This window comes from Cyanistes caeruleus, chromosome 4 (assembly GCF_971803275.1).
Source record: "Cyanistes caeruleus chromosome 4, bCyaCae1.hap1.1, whole genome shotgun sequence".
Classification (NCBI taxonomy): Eukaryota; Metazoa; Chordata; class Aves; order Passeriformes; family Paridae; genus Cyanistes; species Cyanistes caeruleus.
Genome location: NC_141704.1, coordinates 71,292,772 through 71,299,768, shown reverse-complemented (window position 1 = coordinate 71,299,768; position 6,997 = coordinate 71,292,772).

The following is a 6,997-nucleotide window of genomic DNA, read 5'->3' as shown; positions in this document are numbered from 1 at the left end:
GACTTGTGCATAGCCTATACTGAAGCACATTAAAAAGCAGCGTTTTGCTTGAAATCTGCACGGTATTAACTTCATTCAGTCTTACACTCACTAGGTAATTAAATACATGAAGAAATAGATTTTTTTTTTTTTTATTAAGAATGCATTATTAATTAGGAAGGCATGGCTTTAGTAGAGTCTGCTGATACCAACATTACTCAGCTAAGTTCAAAGTATGAACACAAGAACTTGATGACAGAAGCAATGTTCATCAGAGCCTCAACAAGAAAGTTGCAGTTCCAAGTTTTTCAGATGTCCTACACTTGCTAAGGCATCTCCAGAAAGAGGAGTCAACTGAAAATAGCACAGGAAATTTGAAACCCATTTCTATATTTTTCTTTTTTTTCCTGAACTTTCTTGTGGGCAACAGAAAACTCCCAATATGTGGAATGCAATGTAGTTTTTATGCCAGAGTCATGAGTCATCCCCTCAGTTCCAACCTGATCCAATGCTCACTTGAATCTTGGAAAGGCTCAAATCAGCAAGATGAAATTAAAATTGTATTCATGAAAGGAGCTCTTTACTCTCCATTCCCCTCCCTCCCCCAAATACATCAGCACCAAGTGAGAAAGGCTCAATTTGAAAAATAATTATTACACAATTAAACTTGGACATAGCTAGTTTGCTACAAGTTCCAGCAGACAGACAAACGAGAGCAGAATCAGAGGTTATCAACCTCAATAGAAATTCCAGCTCATGCTTTCCCCAAAAGCCTCATTTAATTTATCCAGGATTAAAAAATAAAAGAGAAATGAAAAAAACCACATAAAAGCATTTCACATAGTATATAGTGAAATGCTATCGTTTCCACCTGAAATATTCATCATCATTATTATGTTTTTCCATAGTAAATTACAAAGTCTCCTGCACCCATCTTCCCAATATCTCATTCTAAGTGCTTGCTACTTTAATCCCTTAGGAAGCAAAAGGAGCCTCAGGTGTCTCTGGATCAACAGAAACTAAACAACACAGCTTGACAAAGTATATTAAATTGTCAATCAACTCAATAAAGAACTCCCACTCCAGAGATAGCTATCACCAGCTGATGAATTTGGCTAGGGCAGGTTTAGTGAAGAAAAACTAGGTCTTTATTACCAAATCAGTTAGGAGTTGTTCTACCGTACTGCCCGTAGGATGGGAGTATAAACACCATATTCTTCACAGCCTCATCCACAAAGAATTCCACCTTCAAATTAAGGCTGCTTTGGAGTTGGACCAAACCAATGAAAACTCACTCATCAAACACAGTGATGGCAGCATGCTCAGTCTTTGCAATACAAAACTGGCAACTAACAGCACATTCCTGATCACATCTCCAAGGCTGAGTGTACAGAACTGCAGTGGTGGCCAGGCCCTCGCTGACTGCCAAACCTCCAGCCATCATCCCTTCCTCTCACAGCGACAGGGCAAAAAATAACAACAGCAGAAACTGGAAAGCTTAAGCTAAAATCACAAAGGTCATTGATGAAACAGACTGGAGTGCTTTAGAAACTAGCACGCAGACTTAGCTGAAAACAAATCTTATTGATCACCAATTACAATGAATACTTAATTCTGTTATTCTGCATTATTATTAGACAGTCAGAGGCAGCCAAGCTGACCTCAAGCATGCTGAAGCATCGGGGCCAGGCAGTGCACATCTTCCCAGGAGCTGATTTACCCATCGTTCTCAAGTCAATTCACCTGCACACAGCCCCACCGTACAACTGCTAGGCTGCAAAATAAAAAAATAGCTCTGCTTAAGAGTCAAACCCCAGGACATAGACCATATGAAAGGAAGAATGAAACCTGCAGCATTTGGTTGACCTTCAATGCCCTGAGAAGATGACAAATTCCCCAAGATGAACAAGTGCCCAAAATACAAAGCAAAGGACTGACTTTTAGGGATCAAATGTTAAATAGGCCTGCGAAATTGGAGTTGTTAGGTTGCACATGAAAGAAGGGAAAAAAGAAAAAACCACCCCAACCCTCAACTGCAATTTTACATCCCTCTTGGAAAATTTGCTTTAATAAGAGAGAGGAATGGATACAACCTTCCCCTCACCTGGAGATTTTAATCAATTCAAGCCATTTCAAATCTGGCAAGAAAGCCCTACCACAGTCCCCATCAAACAACATTGCCTTTCATTTTTGCTTCTCATGACTACTTCAGAGCAGTCTAAATAACAGCAAAGAAGGAAATTCAAGTTGCAATTCAAACACTAAGCTCTGGAATCCCATATTGCCTTCAAACAACTGCATGAAACACTAACTTCATGCTCTATGCTCTCCAATACATAGAAGCCATTTATTTGCATAGCCTTTGGCTGCTAAAGATGGAACCTGCATTTCTAGGAGCAGATGGGCCTGATTCTCACCTTCCCCCGACACACATGAGCAGTGTGGGCCCTGCCTTTCTGGGCACCTCACACTTACTTGATTCAAACTCTTGACTTTGCTCTCTGGAACACTGCCCTTCCTGAATCCAGCCCAAGCTACGAAGCAGCCACACACCTGCTGAAGTTGCCATTCTTGACATCTGCCTCTCCCCATCAGGATGCCTTGCAAAAACTATTAGGATCCAATGCTGCCCGTGTCTGCTGCAAGGAGGAGCTCTCTGGCTTTTTTACTCCTATCTTTAGAACATTCTCTTTCTAAGGTCATGACAGCTGGGGACAAATACAGAGCAACACCTTGAAGCATTAACAAACAGAAGCAACAGAAAACAGAAGCTGCTGCATTTCCTGTGGCCATTTGAGGGTGAAACTGCAAGTGTGAAAATATTGCAGTTCTGTCATTCAGGAAGAAGCACACGTTCCAAAGGAAATCCATTCAAAGCAGATTATACAGCATAGATTTGTTATCCATTTGAAGTTATTAACTGGAAGCCAAAGAAAGATTTCTTTGGTAGCCTCACAGGTTTATCTTCAGCATTTATAATGGAACAGTTACTCTGCTTTAAATTTAAGTGTTTCTTTCCCCCAACAGTCTCATCTACCTCCTCACCAAGCTGATACGGAATAGAGGAGCACAGATCGTGTGAGGAACAGATTTGGAATTACATAAATGGACTTACCATGTGGCTACAACTGATATTTCCAGCTCTGTGGCCTAAGAGCATCCATCCAATGTCCTGCCAGTCCAGCACTTCCTGATGGTATTTGAAGCCACTGCTTCCACACAAGTCAGAACAACGCACTTCTCCTTTGAGGTCATCTGGCTGCTCCAAGTGCAACAATGGAGCCACCAAGTTCCACTTGCAAGGTCAGCATTACAAATTTAAAACCTTCCTGTTACAAAAGGTAAAGGCTCTCCAATCCTGCTGGAAACAAGAGCTTTGAAGAAACCTAACTCTTCCAACTTCAGCTTGCTTCCAACTTGAACGGTATCAGCTTTTTTAGATAATAAAGGATTGTCTGTAGATTACTGTGGATTAAAATTAGAACTGCAGACCTGACTATTAGTCTCAAGTTTGCTGGTGTGAGGAAGGTGATGGTCCTTCTTATCCATCCCTGGAATCACCATCATGCACTGTCTTCACTATCTCCAAGAGGTATTTTTTTTTTCAACGTGGATAAACTATTTTAGGAAGTTTGGAACAGGGAGAATGGCTGCCTTCCATACAAATCAAACAGGTTCCATTTCCAAGTGATTACAATTGTATCAAAGTCTTCAGGCCCAAATAGGTGTAGCCTCTGTGAAATACAGAAGCCCTTATGAAAGGCTCACTCAGAAGGTGTGAATAGAATAAAAAAGAAATTCATTATAAAAAAATGAGGAAGGAAAAAGCCTTCATTCCCAGCACTGCAGAATTCCAGCCAAGTAAAATCTCACTCACTTTACAATGAAAGGAAAATATTTGAGTGGTGGTGGCAGGGAGAAGGCGAGGATATACAGTGCCAGGGAGGATTCTGCACTTAGAGATGCTGAGTATCCAGCCAAGAGACAGAAATTCAATTGCCAAGGCATTTGAATGAAGTCAATTAAGTCACATCACCTTTTCTATTTCAGTGTTTCCATCTGACAAGAAAGCAAAGGCGGGCAGCAGAAAGCAGGTGAGCTGCTGCACTCAGGGGTAGGGATCAAATGAACTATGCTGGTTCCATATGCACTATGGGAAAAGCAGGCAGAAGAGAGGAAGAGCTCTAAAATTAAGATGGAATTTTAACCTCTTCCTTCTCTGTTGACACTGACTGTAGGCATGTCTAACAGCTTTTCAGACAATTGTGTTTGATTTTGTTCCACAAACCTTACCTAGATCCACATTCATTAGCTGACTCTCTGCTGCCATCAAAATTGAGGGAAGGAACACCTTTTAGCACTGCTTAGAAACAGAGGAGATCAAACTAAACTCTGCAGCTCCAATGAGCGAAGGAATTATGTCCTATCCACCTTCATGAAGCCGCAAAGACCAAAATCTCTTGAGAGCGTGCCATTTCCTTTCAGCCTTGTGCACTGAGCCTTCAGCTCATCACGGATCAAAAGATGCTGCACTAAATTACAAGAAAAATGACTGCATTCTGTTTAGTTGCAATCCTGGTAGTCATAACAAATCTTGTGTGCATCAGATGGCCTCCAGAAAAATCACATGCAACAGCAACACCATCCTCAGATGCTCTCCCAGTACCTTACCTAATCATTGCTCCGTCACTGGACAAGACTTGTCCCCACCCTTCACACCTACAGCAACAAACCTACAAATCTTCCAAACATTTCTTCAATTCCACACCCCTCCGGAACATTCCCGCTTAAAACCGCACAGCTGCCCACGGGACAAAGGTCCAGTGTTACAAGCTGCTGCTCTCCCTCCACACAAGCCCCTTGCACATCTTGCACTGCTGCTCTGAAACTGCACAATTTGTCAGCAGCACCATTAGACTCAGAATTGGGAAACAATTCCTTCTGCTGGGTTAAGTTGGAAACAGTTCAGGCTACAGGAGTTCTTTATTATTCACCCTCATGGAATGCCCCTGCCCTTCAGAGCTCAAGCACTCCTGTGCAGAGCATCTCATGGAGCCAAAGAGAAAGGACTGCTGTCCCAAAAGAAGAGTCTGGGAGGAACTCCCAGTGTCCTTCATGCCTTGAGAAACCTAAGGAGCAGTCACTGATGGCCTAAAGGGTACAAATTCAGTTCAGATGACAAATTTTCCAGGCTGATCCCCCTCCTCTTTATCTTCTAACACAACTACAAACAAACCAAATGATAGATTTCACAAGGAATAAGGGATGTTTAAAAGCAAATCTCTAAACTAAGCCTGGCATGCTCACCCAGGAGTTCAACACAGCAAGGCAGGCACTCTGCACTACCTAGTTCATGGCAAGAGATTTCTAAACTCTACCAAATGAAGTGAAGAAATGAAACAGAGAGCAATAGAACCGTATTTTAATTCATTTCAAGGCATGGAATAACACAGAATCTTTTCCATGAAACTAGGGCATTTTTCTCCCTTATCTAGTGCCCAAGTAAGATTAGAAATTGGGAAAAAAACCACTGAAACTGCAAATGCATTTTGCCCCCAGCTAGAAACAAAAGGTAATTATTTGAAAACTAGAAAAAACTCCAAGAGGAAACGTAAAACATTATGGAATATGTATTATTTTTATCACCCAGAATTCCCCATGTTAAAGGCACAGAGAAAACCATCATTCAGAAGTGGGAAAACAGAGGGACTGTACAAGTGAAATGGAGTTCTGACAAATGATGCTGTGTAGAATATGGGTTCCCAAACCAACAGAACAAAGGCACCCCGACAGCAGCAGCCTCAGAGATTGTACATTGCAGCTGAAGCACGGGGGTTTCTGTAGATTCACCTTGTAAACTGGCACACTTACTTGCCAAGGCTGCTGAACTTCTTTCACCTTAAACCACAAAACCTCCCAGTCCTTCCACAGCAATCACTCCATCAAATCAAGGCAGACCAAAACATGTTCTTTGCGCTGTTCACAATAAGATGAAGTTATGTGCCCAAGAGATACCATTTGAAGTCAGAAGGAACAAGCCAGCAGGTGTAGAAAACTGGTATTTGAAGAAGTGACAAAAAGACAGCAAACTGAAGCCCATGCTTAATACAAAACCCCATGATTAATAGAACACAAATGCAGATGGATATGATAAGCTTGCACTGTCGAAGCTAAAATCATTTCTAACAAAAATCACCACATTTCCAAGAATTCAGTACCACTTGTGGTGGCCACTCCTGATCTCTACATAATATGTCAGCAGTTCAATTGGCAAGAATCTCTTTATCTAGATCCAAGCAGGGAAGAAGTCAAGGTCCCAGTGATATGCAATTCTGTAGCTTCATTAGAAACCTTTCATCCTGCAATAGTTGAAATCCAAGCGAGAAAAGAACCTGTTTGGACACCAACTATCCTTAGTAGCAACGTTTTGCAGCACGCAATTTGAAAAGGTTAACCTGCCAGGCAATAATACAGACAAGAAAAATGAAAAGGAGGGCAAGGAGAATCATCTGCTGCTGAAACTGCTCTTCTACAAAAACAAAGTGATATGAAGATTCAGCCCGTGAAGAACACATTCCTCAACCAGGAGAGAAAAACACAATTCTTAAAAATCTCCTCTGTCGTTCTGATTGGGAACGGTGGGAAAGAACGACACGGACTCTCAAGGGAGTCACAACAGGAGAATCTTCTCTACTTTATTACTCTAGGCTTGTCTAATAGACAGATACGTGGAAAGTACAGAAAGGAAACTCTTATTGCTTAGTAAAGTGCTACATCACCATCATTGGTCAGCGGGGCTCACCACCCCCCTGACTTTCTCCTGCAAGGAAAACAAGAGGACAGACAAACAGCACCTGGCAGTTGTTTTCTGTCTCTGAGGATTGTTTTGAAATCCTCCTATGAATTCCCAGGCTAGCTTCTCGGGCAGGACTGATAGGCCATGGGGCCTGCAGTTTCTGCAGCTCTCTGCAGCCTGCTCCAAAGCTAGCATCCATACTCTCCACTACATAAGAAATAG